We start from the raw sequence: 17,880 nt of genomic DNA, 5'->3' as shown, positions 1-17,880 counted from the left end.
ACATGACTACACATTCAATCTGATAAAAATAATTTGGCAAAAAGGAAAAAATTGCTAAAGCAAAAAAGTAAGGATAATCTCAAAAATAAAGTCCTTAACAAAATAAAAATAAAAATGGTGCCTTTCTGAGTTCTCAGAAATTCCTCTGGCAAAGAGGTTAAAGTGAATCTTCTCAAACATAACATCATGTTCTTTGGAGTTACCTTGTAATTCTATAATTATATGTGATTTTTTTAAATGCTTTTTCCAGTTTTTTAAGTTATTAATTATAACTTTTAATAAAAAGTCATAAATTATAAGAATTAATGTACTTACAAGAAAATAAACATACTTGTCTATAGCTCTTGATATGTATTTAGTTTGAATTCCATAATTTAGAATTAGCATGAATTGCAATAAATGGATCTTCAGCAGAGTTACTGTAGACAAATGAGCATTGCCATTGACAGAAGCATAGATTTTAATTCCTGTGCAATCACTACCAATTTTAACTCCAGAGATGATATCACAATATGATCCAGAAGGAAGACTAATTTGCAAAGTTGAAGATAATGACCTGTAAAATAAAATTTAAGATTTAACTTAAATTCTATACAATTAGATGCAAAAATATAGATAGCTCTTAAACATTCGCTTTGTGCTGTGGAATTCTAAACCGTTGAAATAAGAAGACAATTCAAACACAAAGACCCCTCCAGTGGATGTGGATTGCTATCTCAGGGAAAAAGTAACCATACATAGGACCTAATAATTCTCTAGTCTGTAGTGAATATTACCAAAAAGTAAAGCTTGAAGAATAGCAGTGAAGATTTGAAGAAAACGTACTCTTGAATAAAAGTATTACCTGTAGTGAGAAGTTGGTAAGAAGCCACAAAACATGATTACATTATATAATGATAAATAGAAAAGAATACATACATAAATAATTTTTAAAAATTTAAAGTAAATTATCCTAATATGAACTTAAGAAAATACTGATTATACTTAAAGTACTAGATGGGATTATCTCTTTAAAAATCTCTTTTTGTTGTTGTTTTTGTCTCTGAGGCTAAAGAAAACCCGGACTGGAGTTGAAAATAATCTAGCATGTACGTGAAAAAGTACCTACTTTGAAACATAAAGAAATCTCAAACAAATTCATTTTGGTTTCCCATCCACAAAAGAAAGAAATTAAAGAACTAGCAATGGGCTCTTTCAGGAAAAAAGGAGACATACTTTCTTATATATTTATTGGCCAGTAAAATGTAACTTAGGCTAGAATGAGCTAAGCATGAGCCAAAGTTGGCCTTGAACTTAGACATTTCTGATGTTAGCAAAGAGTCCTGGGAATCGTTCTACGACAGGTAGACAATATGAGCATCACAAATTGAATTCCAGTAATGAGAAGTTTCTGAACTAAAATGCAAAAATCCTCTGAGGCAAATCATTGAGCATAAGATACATGCTCTCTATACATATGCTTTAAAAACATTTGTCACAGAGAGTCAGACAAGTAAAGAAAGTATACCAAAGAATCAGTTAGGGGAGTAATAGAGAAAAAGAGCTAGAAAAAAGATATTTCAGTATTGAGTCAGTATTTTCCCATGATTAAAAAACAGGACTACAAGACAAGTTCTTTTAGTGATGTCACTGCTCTTATATTAACTACATTGTGTATGGGGCTAGGGGGTGTGAGCATATATATGTGCATCATATACAGACACGCGATATGGCAAGGGTGTACATAAGGGACTCTACTTACAACACATAGCCCTTATAAACATCAGAGGACAAAAGAATAAGCCATCGTCATTTTTCTTCTGCCTTTTTCTAAATTCTATGTTTTTTTTAATCCACTGACTGAAGAATTTTTTTCAGGTATGAAAAAAATAAATGAGCAGGAAGGGAAAAGGGTAAACAAAAAACATACTAGTATGAAATAAAATTTTTACTTAATATCTACTTACCAGTTGTCGTTATTAAAAACAATGAATCCTGTTTCCTCTTCCAAAAGCCACTTGGTTGCTACCATTATCCCACCAGTTTGTAAAATCCTGGCCATCGACTACATTATGGAAAATAACCATGGTCCTAAAAGCACAATATCATAAAATGCTGATATGCTAAAAGCTTTAACAGTTTAAGATAAAACGTTAAGAAATGTTTACTGTGAGGGGATATCTCTAAATAAATATTCCCACCTTTTTTAATGTCATCAATGTTCACAGATCCAGTCATTGCCACAAGTAGTGTCTTCATTTATAGTAACTTCTTTAATTACTCCATTATCATATGGTGGCCCAATCCAATTATTAACATCCTTAATTAGGAAAGTAAACAAACAAACCAACCCTCAGATTTTTACAGACATGTATTTGTCTCTTCCTTTTCCATTAGATCAAACCCAATCTACCCTACTCCATAAGTCTCTGCAGTATCTTTATTTAGAATCCAAAGCCTTCGTTGTTTTTACAGCCCTTTACTGAATCCTCATCATATCTCACCTCTGATTCTCTAGTGCCGTATTTCAAAAAAGAGTAACATTTTTATCCTCTTTCTTTCCAAAGAACTACAACGGCTTCTTAGTATCTCTGCAAGCAGTGCAATGTCATTAACATGGCAAGGACATTAGTGTCAGAAACACCAGAATGAAAATATAGGCTCCATTAGAACTAGCTAAGGAAACGTAGTCAATATTGTAACTTCTCTGTGCCTCAATTTTCTCTTCTGTAAAATGGGGATATTGCTTGGTTGCTATAAAAATTAAACAGTGTGCATGAAAAGTGCCTTCAGTATGATAATTGCCAAATAAATATGTGTGTCTTTCACACGCTCCTTTACATGAACACATCCTAATATTCTTTATAAACTGACCAAATTTTTAATATTATGATTTTCTGATTGGCACTTTTAGAGATATTTATTTCAAAAAGAGTAGGAGAGTTACTAGTATCTATCTTAAAATCATGTCACTTAATGAATAGTGAAAAACACAAAGAGATTTTAGCATGCAGAAGTCTTGGAAAAGTGGAAATTTTACAGGGAAAAGGTAAATGGAAATAGCCCATGACTCCTGGCATCAGAAATAAAACCATGTAGAGGAAATTATAAGAATTTGGCTCAATAAAAAGGGACACCTTCTAAACTCACAGCTTTAACAACAGCTGTGAGTTGCTGCACAAAGTAGTGGGCTTCTGAAATCAATAGAAACTTAGAAAAATGCTAGATAGACATCTGTCTGACTTGGTGGGAAAAAGAATTTCTGCATTAGGTATGAAGTTTCTGCATGATGCTGCTTCCGAAATCTTCAGTTTACAAAGAAAACCTTTCACTACCTTTCAAAATATCTTCCCAATCCTATTTCTCAGTCCTTTTCTGAAATTGCTAGTCAGTTCAATGCTTTTACCATATTCTCAAAGGTTTTTCTCATTCTCACCTTTCCTGGAATAGTTTGCAAATTCCTGTTCATTGATACACATAATTTCCTTCTTCTTATAAGACATTTTACCTATTTAACTTCAGTTCAACTAAATAATTTATTTGAATTTCATAGAACTTTTTAAAAAAGGCATTTAACAATTTTTTATATTGCTCTAACTATGGACAGGCACTGTTTAATGTTTGTTACAAGTGTTAGTGTGTATAATCCTCATATCAACCCTATAAAGTAGGTATTTATTAGAAGTACATATTTTAGTCCCTGTACTTAGAGTTTTCTTTTTGTTTTGTTTTCCTGTGGGAGGGCAAGCTTGTCAAATTTCTGAAAGCATTTGCGTACACTTTGAAAACAGTTAACATGAACCTTACTTCTTTTATATCCTCTGTTTTAATAAAATCAGAGTCCTCCTTCAGATTTACACCTAATAATTATTTGATGAAAAAATACTAAATGTAATAGCCTCATGTGAAATTAGAACAAAATTGCCTTGTTTTTCTTTGGAAAATGATATTTTGAACTCCAAAATTTACATTTCCATTCTAAAAATTTCTTGGCCAATGGTAGCTTGACATTACTCATGTAAATCCATAGGGATGAGCAAACATAAATCCAACTGCCATTTTATACAGTCTGAAAGTTACAAAATGATATTATCATAGAAAAATAGAGTGTTTCTACGATCCTTAAACAACAGATAAAAAAACAAATGTAGAGTTTGTTTTGTGGACTCAGTTTCCTACCGAGAGTTCCAGCATGTGAAAATCAATGCTCCTCCAGCTCCATGTCCATGTTGACTGTCATGGCTATCCACAAAGACAAGTGCTCTGTTAGAAGGAACAAAACCCCAACCTTCTTCCCAGTTTCTATTTAAAAAACAATAATATATATAACATATGAATTCTTTTACAATAGCTTTAGAGTAACCTAAATCTGCATCTCTTTCTGTATAGCATCCTCAGATTATATTCTCTCCCTAATTAAGTTCTTATCCTGTGGGATTTTTATATACTTATAAATGTATATGTATACATATGTTGTCTACAAACACATTCCATGTTTGTGTATATGTACAGATTACTTGTATTCCATTCATGTTTCAGGACTAAGATTTTTGTAATAAAAATAGGCCCTTTTACATGTTTCACTATATTTAGACAGACTTCTGAAAAGTCAACATCCATATCAAATCATACAGAATGGCACACTGGATTAAAATAAGGGTTCAGTACTGTATTGTTTTGATGTAAACATTCTAATACTTCAATCATATAGTCCATGTAAATTCCACAGTAGGTCAACTTTGTAGGTACTTTATAAATGGCAAGATCATTTTAATAAATACCTGGCTTTAACAGATTACATGAAAATATTAGGCAAACCTGGTATAGTCATATCATACACAGATTAAAATCCCCAGGTGATGTTTTGCATTGCTAGATGTACTTCCTTGTGATTGACATTCTAAATAAAAAAAAAAAATCAGTTGGGGTCTGTGGAACTATAATGCGTCATTAATAATGGATTCCTTGACAGTCTAAATAAGAGTCAAAGAAGATAACTCATATTGGGGTAATATGACTAATAGTTCTGTCAAATAATTCAAAGGGCAAATCATATTTTGTTTACTTAACTAAGACGTCTCTCCATTCCATTTGCGAATAACTGTGCCTAGTTTTGCACCATACTTGAACTCTGTCACACGGCCATTTCCTAAGTGCTCACTGCTTAAAATTGCCTCAATGCTCAGATCAATTACCTAGTGGAAATATAGGAAAAACTATCATTTTGCATTAGAACTCTATAGCGTTGTAACCAGGAAACTAATATTATATAGAAAATAGCTTTACACTATTTATGGCACTTGAAATGCTCAATTTTTTTTTCCTTATGCCAAGATCCCTCTCCTTTGGGTATGCCAATTATGAGATGTTATTTCACTTGAGAGGACCCCTTATTTGCTATATTTCTGTTTCACTTTTTCTTTTTGCTTATCTGATTTGATAATTTCATAAGTTTTGTCTTCGAACTCACTGATTCTTTCCTCAGATTGATTAATTCTGTTGTTGGAGTTTTCTATCAGGTTTTTCAGTTCAGATAATATATTCTTTATTTCTAGAATTTCTATTTTTTTAATTGAATCAACTTATTTCTCATGTTTCTCATTCTGCTCCTAGATTGTATTCCAGCATCGTGAAGGCACTGCCTGACACTGATGTGCTCTATATAGCTCAAATCCAGAAGGATCAATTTGGCTCTACCCAGGAGTATGAAGCTGTGAATTCCAGGCCTGAAGAAGAAGCCAGGGTGGGAGCTGTAGGGCATCCAGATGAGAGGGCAGGAAGTCCGGGCACCAATGGCTGTGTCAGAGCTCTTGAGCCTCAAGCCCCTCAGTTGCTCTAGCTATGTGCAGGTGCAGAGGGGACCCCCACAGAAGACCTGTATCCTTTGTAGCCTCCCCCACCCTAAAATGCTGATGGGGATCCCATCTGCCTTGCTGTGCTTTGGTCAGTTAACCCTCACTCCCCACATTATGATATCACTTAATTTTCTGTCTGTATTTTCTTGTGACTCTCTCATGTATTATTTTATTAGGACTAAATCTTATTTCTGATGTCCTTCACTAATGGAAAGAAAATAACATTCAAAACCAACTGAATTCATACTCAGAATATTGCTCTATCTATTGGCAAACATTTGTAATGATTCCGTACCAAAAAAAAAAAAAAAAAACCAAAACAGATTATTCAATTTAGTTCAGTATTTCATCCCCAGTCCAAATTTTTAATTACTGAAATTTCTACCTTGAGATTTAAAATGTACGTGGGATTTAAATGTCAGTAAATTGGAGAAACAGACCTTGTTCACCCTCCATCAAATTAGCTGCTTAATACAGCAGCTATCACTGTTTATGGTGGTGGTGATAGTTGTTTTTCCCTACAGCCAAGTATCCCTTTTACCTGATAAAATACTAAATAAATGAATTCAAATCCCTTTTCCTTCTTAATGTAAGTGAAAACCTATGAAAGTATATGCTCTTTCATCCAGGTGGGAAAAACTTCATCCATCCATCAATCAGTATTAAGTGATTGTCTGCTTTTTGCCAAGCACTATGGATGATGTTCAGGAAGCAATGATGAGCAAGAAAGACAGGCATCTGCTCTCGGAAACTTGCATTCTAGTAGCATTCTAGTGGAAGGAGTAGAAAATATACAAGTAAATAATAACAGTAATAGTGTTTACATTGATGATACCAAAATTTCAGATAGCAATTAGAGCAAGTATAAAGTAACAAGATAACAAAGTAGAGAGTAACTTAACAGAGGTATCATAGTCTGGATAGTCAGGGAAGGCATCCCTTAGGGAGTGACTTTCCTCTGTGATGTGAAGGATTAGAAGAAGCCAGTCATTGAAGGATCAGAACAGTAGCAATTTAAATAGAGGAAAGACCAAGAATAAAAGGCAAAGAAAGAAAATGCTTAGAATACTCAAGGAAAATTATTAAAAAGAACAAAAGGCATTGATGATAAAAACAGGGTAAAATGAGGTGGTGTCAGGTAGGCCAGATCAGGTAGGACCTTTTAGAATATGAAAGACTAAACTAGGCTATAGGAAGGGAAACTGAAAGATTTGCTATACTTTCCAAGAAAATCACTCTTGCCTCTGGGAAGATATAGTAATCAGATAATACAAGGATAAGATTGGAGAAAGGGAGATCAATTAAAGGACTTCCATAGTGGACTAGGAAAGAGGTGAGTGCCTCGGACTAGGGCATGGACAGGATATATTTCAGAGGTAAAGAGACAATAGGTTTCTGAATAAATTAAAGCTTAAGAAGAAGGAAAATAAAAATATTAAAAATATAGTTCTTAGGTGGTGATACCATTTATTAAGATGAGGAAAAACAAGGAAGTGACAGCTGTGGGGAAGGGTATTAAGAATGCTATTGACCTTCAATTATTCTTCTGTCAATCCTAATGTTCTCCTTTCATCAATCTGCCGGTCAACCATGTGAACACTACACATTGCAAAAGAGAAGTTCTTTGTATTTTACACACAATTGCGTGTCTCTATGATTTTTCAAGTGCTTTCCTTCTTCCTGTAATACCCTTCCACTACCCTTGTGGAAATAGTAACTACTCTTCCTTCCACATTCACTTGAAGCAACATCTTTGTGACAATTATCCTCATATTCCCAGGTGTGGTGAATAACTCCTCTGCTGTACGATACCTTGTTAATTTATTTAACATTTTAAACTATCTTTGAATTATATCAAATATGTATTGTTAATAATTAAGGTTTTACATGTTTGCCATTGTGGACCAAACTCATTAAAGGTAGATTTCATATCTGCCACTCCCAGAACCTAGCAAACTGATTGCCATAATGTCTTATTTGCTCAATAAATGGCTTTGACATACAAACTTTTAAGTTTCAGGTATTGTGCAGGACATTAGCATGCCATGGGATATGTCCTCATTGATTTTTTTGAAATAAATAAACCCTATGTCTGAAATTGTGTTAAAAACTTGACTCCAATCCTTGCAAAAACTTCGTACGTATGAAGGAACTAAGGCACAGACAGTTCGAGTGATTTGTTTAGACTCCTGTGGTAGATAACATAGGCAGAATTTGATAATAGGTCTACCAGTCAGCACTCTCTGTTTTACACCAATGAATTCCTAGAATTCTGAAGCTCTGATGTCCAATATGGTAGCAACCATTGGCTAATGAGGAGTTGAACTATAGCTAGCCTGAACTGATACATTATAAAGGTATAAAATACACTATGGATTTCAGAGTTAGTGTGTAAACAGAATGTAAAAAATTAATAGCTTCTATGTTGCTTACATGTAGAAATTATATTTTGTGATATGTTAGGCTAAATAAAATTTATTATTAAAATTAATTTGCCTAGTTTCTTTTTGATTCTTTTAAAGTGGCTACTAAAAATGTTAAATGACATTTGATTTACATTATATATTATATTTCTATTAGACAAAGCTGTCTAGAGGTTATGTTCAGTCAGAGAAGGAATGCATACACACACAAAAACAAACAACAATAATAAAGTTAAGAATGTGATCACTATTTTAAGATAGTTATGAGTAAAGTGCCTCAAGATTTCACTGATAGGAAAAATCATTACTGACAGGTGAGAATAGGGGAATATAAAATTGACTTGAAGAATGGATTTCACTCTACTGAAATAAGTTAAAATTGTTCTCAAGTAAAAGAAAAAAAACATAATTGTCAAATATAGGAAAGGGACAACGAGAATGGAAAGAAGTCAACAGACTGTTTTAGACCATATGTTAGTTGCCTTAGGAGTTAAGGTAGGAGAGCTGTATTGGGAAAACTCAAAGTCAGGGAGAAGAAAACACACTTTCTTCTGGAAGCTATAAGAAGCTTTTGAAGGTTTTGTCTGTTTGTCTCTTTGTTTTAAAAAGGAAAGTAAATCAATTATTACTTTTGGTGCATTTCAGATTGATTGGAAAGCATAGAGAAGTGAGACAGAAAGACTAGAAAATATGTGCATTAGTAAACAGTACAGTGATGGAAATCTGAAGTAGTATTACAGTAGTAAGAACGAAAATTAGGAGAGTGTGGTAGATTGTTACAATAAAGGACACACAATCAATGAAAAGTACAGGTATCCAGACTTGTGTGGAGTCTCTTCTTATATAGACTATGGAATGGGCTTGTGACTTTTTTTGTCCAGTGAGATTTCAGCAGACCAGACACAAGCAGAAGTCTGATTAGAATTTGCACAAGGAAGCTTGATTTCTTGAAACTGAGACATCGTGCTGTGAGCATAACTGGGATGATAGAGCACAGGAAGAGGTCTAGTTGTCACTAGGCATTCCATCCCTTTGAGTTGACACACCAGCAGACAGTCGTTGAATGACATGCCACAACTGAGACAGCAGAAGAACTACCTAGTCAACCCATAGAATTGTGAGGCATGAGTCATTGTCACTCAGCAATAATTAATGATAATACAGAGAGGAGAGATGCTATAGATTTGGTGGAGATGGACTCTACAAAAAATGGTAGCTAATTAGATGTAAGGGGACATAACAAAGAAAGACTTTCTCGGTGATTTGATGTTGGGGTGAGTGAAAGAATGGCTATGTCTTTACCACTAACGATACAATTTAGAGGTAGATTTGGTTTAGGGAAACTGAAGACCTAATATGGGGACATACTGAGCTTTAGGTACCACATTTAAACTCAAACGTTAAGTTTAAGAACAAATTTTTAAAAAGCATGTGGATAAAGAAAGAGAGAAATTTGGGAGATTTCAACAAAGCAATAATAGTTTGAGAAAAGACAGACAAAATACTTAACAACTGATACAGCACAAACACCCTACAGAACAAATGCAGTCTCTAAGCAGCTAATATGCACAGGCCAATGCACACTGGCTGAATTATGAGGGCTGGAAAGCTGTGCTCTCCAGAGCTGACAAAGTACCAAGAGACATGTTGAATACAATTTCACAACTTTGGGCAAAATCCACCAGTCTCCATAAATGATGGGGCAGTGGGAGTAAGAAGAGGAGGATGAAGAGGTGCTTTCAAAGAAGGAGAGAAGTTTCAATACCAGAGAAAGAATTTCAAAAGCAAACAGAGAAGGAAAATTTGCAAGGAATATGACAGACCAACTGGGTGCGGATAAGGATTATAATGGGAATAGGACAGAAGACTGACTAGATGGTGATTGATATACAGTTGATTGCATAAAAAGTTGAGAGTTAGAGAAGAGGGGTTTCAGTTAACCTTCATACTTGATTAAAATTGCAAATGCTAAAATGTAATGGTTAATAATATTAATTAGACATATTATTAATATTAATTGTGACGTTTCCATTTATCAACTTTGTGATGCTGGAAAGTAGCCCATCAAATTTTATCTATGAACTAGAAAAATATGTACATCATAGTGTCGTTATCATGATCAAATAAATTAATGCAATTAAAGCTGTTATCCCAGTGTATAGGTACATAAAAGCTCAATTGATTCGATTGCTATCATGTTCCTGTTACTACTTTGTCGTTATTTTTACTACTGGTTATATTAAAACTTCTACAAACTTATGAATTCTTCCCACCCACATTCTACTATCACTTGGCCATTCTCTTTGCATTCCACACTTTACAAACAGTAATAATTCTTTCTACTTCTCATAAGTACTTTCATATCCCCCAGAGGAGCACATGCAGAGGAGAAGGAATTAGCAATGTTTTCCACCTGTAATTTTTCCACATTTTTCCCTTTTCCTTCATTCTTTCCTTTCTCCTACACACCTTTCCTTCCTTCCCTATCCCTGTCCCCCTCCAGCGCTCTCTCTCTCTCTCTCTCTCTCTCACATGAGGATTTCTGACAGACCCATGCTGTTTTTTAAATATACTTCTAATCACTCCCTCATCAGTCAACTTTGAACTGTTCTTTTAATAACAAATCAAAATTTTTCACAATGCATTTAGGATGCTATTAAAATAAGGAATTACTTGCAGACATAATTTGGGGAATGTTAGTAACATCGAAGGGTAGGTGGAGTTATACAAATATAAAATAAGCTTCGACTAAGGTCAGATGTTGTCATGTATTTTCTAATTTAACCTTAATTTTCACTTCAAACAAGTGATATGAAGAGGTAAATTCCCATGGGAGAGGCATTAAAACAACTAAAATATATTTTTATCTCATAAAGTAAAATGTGCAAAGAAATCCTTGACATCTTTGGCATCATCAAAAAGAAAACAAAATGATAAGAATCTGAAATACTTGTCATGTGTACTCCTGGAATTGTTATCTTAAAAGAGTTACCTTCAGAGAAGCCAATCAGAGTTATTAATATTCATATCAATGCTCTGTTGCCCATATCTTATATTTCCTGTATTGCACTACAAAGCAAAAATTTCCCTTTACTCCAGAGTTCTAATGTTACTATAATTTGCCTAAGAAGATATCCTGGGAATTCCTTAAAAACATGAAATAAGACATTTGATCATATCCCAACAACAAATCAATAATCCTTAAGGAGGATTTTTTATCTGAAGTGTCAATGAAATATATCCAATGTTAAGAAGCAGAAAATTCTGTTAACTCAAAATTACCAACAGTATCTAAAGTTCTCAAAAGTGTTGTTTCTAACCAATGTTACATGAGGTATTTGTTGTTTTATTTAATATTTACAGTATGAATAACATTATAGAGGGAGGACTGTAGAGTAAATTCAGGATTTCTCTCAACACATCGACTACTATAAATGTACCTAGTACCTAAAGGCTACTTAAATCACACAATAGCCACGAATGAAATAAAATGAAGGAGCTCTAAAAAATATTAAGCAACCTCCTTGTAGTAATCTACAAGAAACTTGTATTTCTCTCTATAGTTTCCTTTCTACCTACATAAATATTACTTTGACCCTATCTAAAGTACCCACATATTTATACCATATATTAAGGGTTATAACCATACAAATGAATTAACTCTGACCACAAAGAGACAAGTTAACTATTCTTCTCACTTGTAGTTTTTAGACTAGATGCCTTATCATTAAATAACTTTATAGCAAGTAATTTAATACATGTATTATTAACAATTGTAATGGAAATACTTTAATGTCACACATATGCACATTATTTCATTATTTATATTTATCTCCAAGTGATTTTCCTTTTCACATTTTTAAATTTCAGTTTTCAGTATTCTAAAGCTGTCGTAGTATTATCATAAGACTTGATCAAGTTAGTGGTTTCTCATAGTGAAAAAAAGTCATAATTCCTCTGAATTTTACAATTATGTTCAATTTTCTAAAAACAGTAAATGTGCACTCACAACACCCCTGAAAAAAATAGAAAAGACAAAAAAAAAGGAAATGAACCTGAGCTCAGTATAAGTCACATGTGAAAATTAGAGAAAAGAAGGCAAAGAAAATCATTTGCATCCCAGATCTCTGAAATCAGCAGCATTTTGAGTCAAGATTTAGACACATTTCCAACATAAATAGTATTTTGCTGCTTCTGGGCACTGAAATATGAGCTGTTAACAAAACTAAAATAGATTGTAAAATTTTGGGCCTTATCAAATCATTTAACAGAAACCACTTCTTTCAAGACAAAAAGTGTGTGGAGGGAGTGAGGAAGGACTTTTATATAATATTCAAAAAAATGTGAAAATAACTTACCACACAGACTTCTTCAAACTAGCAATCTCCCGAAACCACAGTTCAATGTTTTCCAGTCATAAAATAACAAAAATCTCGGAGGTCTGGTTTTAATTTGTCTTCAGTTGGAAACAAAAAATGCTGGATTCAGGATTTTACAGATTTCCTATAACCTCTTCCTTTTAATATGCACTTCTACAGCCCTGCCCCAATTTTTAAAATCTAATGTGCACAAGCAGTCTAATCTGATCTCCACAGTGTCACCAGATTGGCCACTATCACTCCTGTTCCTGAGCAAACCACAGACTTCCCTCCCCTATTCGTTTTGCTGCCCTGCCTTGTCTCTAATTACTCTGTATCTCTTTGTTTTCCTTTTTCTTTCTACAATATCCTCTCCCAATCTCAACTAATCTTCTGTTTTCCTGAAACATTTATATCAATGTATTGGAAAAAAAACTTTTGCCTTAAAGTCCAGATTAGCATAAGACTGGGTCAAATTAATTAAGTGTGACTAGAATGTGAGGAAAGTCACTAAATCAAAAATCTAATTTTAAATCCACGATTTGCTATCTACACTGTGAAATTTAGGGAAAACATTAAAGTGTGCAGATTTCATGTAGGTCCTCATTTAGAAAGGAAGGATGATAGTACTATTGGAGAATATGACAGAAATACAAAAACCACTAACAATCCTGACAATATTTACTGAGTGTAACTGTGTGCTATTTCCATACATTATAACTTTGATTCCTCTCTCTCAGACACACACACACTGACATTATCCATAAAAGGAGGAAACAGAGACACTGGAAAATTAAGTAAAGGGATTTGTCCATGGTCACATCATAGGAAATGTTGGGACTGAGATTAAAAGCCAAGCAGTCTAACTGCACAGTGAGCTCTTACCTACTACTGAGTCCTGCATTCTTCTTCGTTGGATTGTTATGAAAATTAAATAAAATATTGTATATAAAAGTATTTTGGAATCTGGAAATTTGCTTAGATAATACTAATATGTTTAGAAGATTACAGAAGTAGTAAGTGTTATTCTCTCTTGTGTTTCAAATGTTCACTCCAAAAGAAATTACTTTTTTTCTCTTATAGTTTTTATTTATGATCTCATACTTACACACATAGTGCATTATTATTCACAAATACAACTGTTGGTTGGTTGCTCCTCCGGCAGGTGAAATATATACCCCTGTCCTGTTGAATGTGGGAGGGTCCACATGATTTTCTTTGGCCATAAAATGTGAGCTGAAATTATATGTTTTAATTTGGAGACTCCTAGATTGTTAAAGTGCCTGTCAAAATGAAGTTTTTTTGTGACATATGGCAAAGGAACTAATAACAAGATTCCCCTTGTTAATCTGAGATGAACATGAGAAATAAACTTGGTTATTGTAAGCCACTGAGAATTTTTAGTTGTTTTGTTAGTGCAGCATAAACTATTCTATCCTGATTGATACAGCCAGTAAGTTCCCTTAAGCTTGTTGATTCACAAGACGTTTTATATGACATTTCCTTTCCCTTGGAATTTAGAAAGACATGGGAAGAATAAATCACAGAATCAGGGAATGTTAACAATGAAAGAGACTGGTGAACTAAATTAGTTCAGTGTTTTCTATACTTTAGGGTCTAAGTAACCAGTAAAATCTCCAAAAATTGTATACAAGGTATTTCAATATATCGAGTAATAAAATTCAGCTTTATGAAAAAATCTATCACTAATACATTGTTTCTTCCCGCTCCCTCCCTCCCCCATTTGGAACCAATTCTCTAAATCCAATCTTATTATTCATTGATGTGCAAAACAAGATCTAAGAATGAGACAAGTAGCATTTACTTAAATAACCAAATTTAAAAGGTAGCAAATCCTTTTGCATGGTAAATAGTTAAAAGTGAAAATAACACAGGCATCCCTTTGGCATCACACTAATTCTTGCCAAAATCCATGAGTACTTAAATTGGCACTATAAAGACTATACAAAAAACAAGTGATAGACTAGGAGCATATATCTGCAATACATAATAAACAATTAAAAGAATATCAGAAGAACTTCAAGTATTCAAAGAGAAGAAATACATCTAAAAACAAAAATAGATGGGAAAGGAACAGGCAAATCTCAAAAGAGGAAACCCAAATTGCCATAAACATGTGAAAAGATGCTCAGCCTTGCTATTAATTTGGAGATTGCAAATTAAAAGTAGAAATCATTTTTCATCAATCAAAAGGCAATAAATCGAGGCTTGAGAATATAAAATTTTGGTGAAAGTGTGATTAAAAGTTCTATAATATACTCCATAATCCCCATACAGACAGAACAATTTGGGACTTTTGAAAAGGCAATTTTGTATAATGTTAAGATAGAAAAATGTGCTTTACGTTCCACTCATATTTATCTAGCCTACAGAAATATTCACCCACGTGTGCAGGGAGACACACACATGGATGTTTATTATAATACGTGCTATAACAGCAAAATGTCTGGAAATAAATGTTCATTATGTCAGAAAATGGCTGAAAAAAATTGGATCAGTACGAGTCTACTATGTGGCTTGAGTAGTTTAAGTAACATATTCTGTATTATTTCAGTCTTTTAAAACACTTGCATTATGAATCTGTGTGTAGACAACTGAGAAAATGCATTCTCTATATGTTTATTTGGTCAAGTTTTTGTTGAAATCTGCTTGTTCTACAAATACTGAGGTTGTTATGTTAAAAATATCCCATTTTAATTGTAGATTTTCTTATTAGTTCTTACTCTTCTGTCAATTTTTGATTTACCTATTATAAACCTATGTTATGAGGTGAGTAAACACTTAAAATTGTTGATTTTCCAGGCAAAGAGTCAAACATTATTATCAGTATGACCATTTTATCTTTGGCATTAATTTGACTTTAAATTCATTTTGTCCAATACTAATAAAGCCACACTCACTTTCCTTTAGATAGAATTTCCATGGTTTGTCTGTTCTAGCCTTGTATCTTTACCTATTTTCAATGCCTATTTTTAAAAATCATGTCTAAAAGTACTTGTCTTATAACTAAAATACACAGTCCATTTACATTTAATGAAATTATTGATATATTTGTGTTTAATCCACTTTCTTACACCCCACTGATTGTCCATTTTTTATTTTCTTTTTCACATTCTTGCTTTCTTTTATTTTATCTTAATGTATTTTTTACCCTTGACCACAGTAGAGATTGAGTACTCAGTCGCTATTCTGTTAATGATCAACATGGAAAAAATACCGAGCATATAAATGTCATCATGATTCAGTTTTGAGGCCCTGGCTGGAGGTCACTTAGTTCCCCTTGTTGAGCAGCTGATTAAGTCCAAACCCCCAACCTTCTTCCTTATAGGATTCTCACACTCTGGACCACAATCCGCCCAACCTAATCGCCCCAGTTCAAAAGGCCAAACAATCATGGACAGCCCGTGTGAGCCAGAGACCACTGAAATGATTCAAACTAGTTAATCCTATCCTGCTGCATGATTTCCTTCCAGCAGAAACCACAAGGAAGGAACTTGTCTGCAGTTTCCTTCCCCGTTCTGTCTCCTGACCGTCATGTGTCACTTAACAACAAGAATATCCTCTGAGAAATGCATCATTACGAGATCTCATCATTGTGCAAACAGAGATGCTGTAACCTACTACACACCTAGGCTATATGTTGTGACCACTGCTCTGACCACTATCTTATATGTTGTCTTTGTTGACCAAAATGTAGTTATGTGGTGCTTGACTGTACATGTAATCTGAGGGGAATAACTCAGCAAATAGAAAAAAACAAAATTACTAAATCCAAAAAAGAAAGATCATCTCAGAAATAAAATCCTCAAAAAATTAAAAGTAAAATGATATCATTAACACAAGTGGAGGGAATGGCCTTAGGTAGAATGAGGTGCGCTTTCCTCATCATGACAGGAGGGAAGAAGATAATGCCAGGTACAAATGCAGGACAGTTCTGTGGGTAGCCTTGGACTGAACCAGTTCTTCCCTCCTTCTCACCTGTAGTTCTCAAGAATTGCAGAATGTATTTGCTGGGAATGCAAAATCCTGAGACAAGGAGGAACTGGTAGGAACTGCCTGGGTTCTGTTCCTGTCCCTCTTAAATCAGGATGTCCTTAAGAGCTTTAGCCCAGCACATCATGTAGCCCCCAGGTTATAAAACACAGGGCAGGCTGCCTACCAGGGTCCATCAGGACAGTGTAAATGGGGAATGTGCAAATGAGACTCCATCCACCTGGGGCAGCTTTTCTGAGCCTTGCGGAGGCTGCTTCATTATGAATCCTCAGCTTCTGCTGTCCCTTACTGCCTGTCTGTGTGTAATACAGCTGCATCATGTAACTCCTTGCATGTATGTGTTCTGTCTCACTGGACTCATACAAATGGTAGAAATTGCGACCCAAGGTGCAGTGGGCTGAAGTGGTAATCAATGTACAGTGAATGTGCTTCCGAGAAGGAATAGACACATTTGTAGGTGAACAGAAGAGAGAGTTTCTGAGTTATGGACTCTATTTTCTCCTATAAGCATAAGAAAAAACAACTGAGAGTTACAAGAGACATAGATGAGAACCCTAAAAAAATCCACATTTAAAGTCAAGGTGTAGGAGAATAAATAGCTAGAGGATTGAGAAGAAAAACAGGAGCACAAGTGATAAAAGTAACACACAGGTGTCACAAAAGCCCTAAATAAACATTCATATTCGAGATTAAGAGAAGTACCAAAAATCCATACGACATAAAGTTAAAGCCATTGGAAAAAAAGAAATAAAAAAAGAAAAAACATAGACACAGTAGATGATTTCTGTGACCTCATTATATCTAAGAATTGTAGATTGGATAATATGGTTTTCTTCTATTATTGAATCACATTAGCTGCAAAAGTGCCTATGCATTGTAAGTACCATGCAAATGGGCTAACTGAGTACAGAAATGACCACTAACCCAGCTATTCCTAAATAATTGATAGGAATACTCCATGAAGAATAACACACAGATGGAATTAGAGATCCACAGCTGGGTAAATGGTGTTAATGATAACGAACATACTTTTCAAGATGCCTTTCTGAGTTCTCAAAAATTCCTTTGACAAATAGGTTAAAGTGAGTCTTCTAGAGCATAACAACATGTTCATTGGAATTGCCTTATAATATGATGATATGGGTTTTTATGCTTTTTTGAGTTTTTTAAGTTGATTACCTATAATAACTCTTACTAAAAAGTCATGAATTAAAAGAATTAATGTACCTACAAGAAAATAAACACACTTGG

At 34.0% G+C, this 17,880-nt stretch overlaps 1 pseudogene; it reads right to left on the bottom strand.

The window, feature by feature from the left end:
- Positions 1 to 355: 355 nt before the first annotated feature.
- Positions 356 to 7,606, bottom strand: LOC134384221 (pancreatic alpha-amylase-like; annotated as a pseudogene).
- Positions 7,607 to 17,880: the final 10,274 nt, after the last annotated feature.

The sequence above is a fragment of the Cynocephalus volans genome, chromosome 8 (genome assembly GCF_027409185.1).
Source record: "Cynocephalus volans isolate mCynVol1 chromosome 8, mCynVol1.pri, whole genome shotgun sequence".
NCBI lineage: Eukaryota > Metazoa > Chordata > Mammalia > Dermoptera > Cynocephalidae > Cynocephalus > Cynocephalus volans.
Note: the sequence above shows the minus strand (reverse complement) of the source record. Positions and strands in the feature narration are given on the sequence as shown.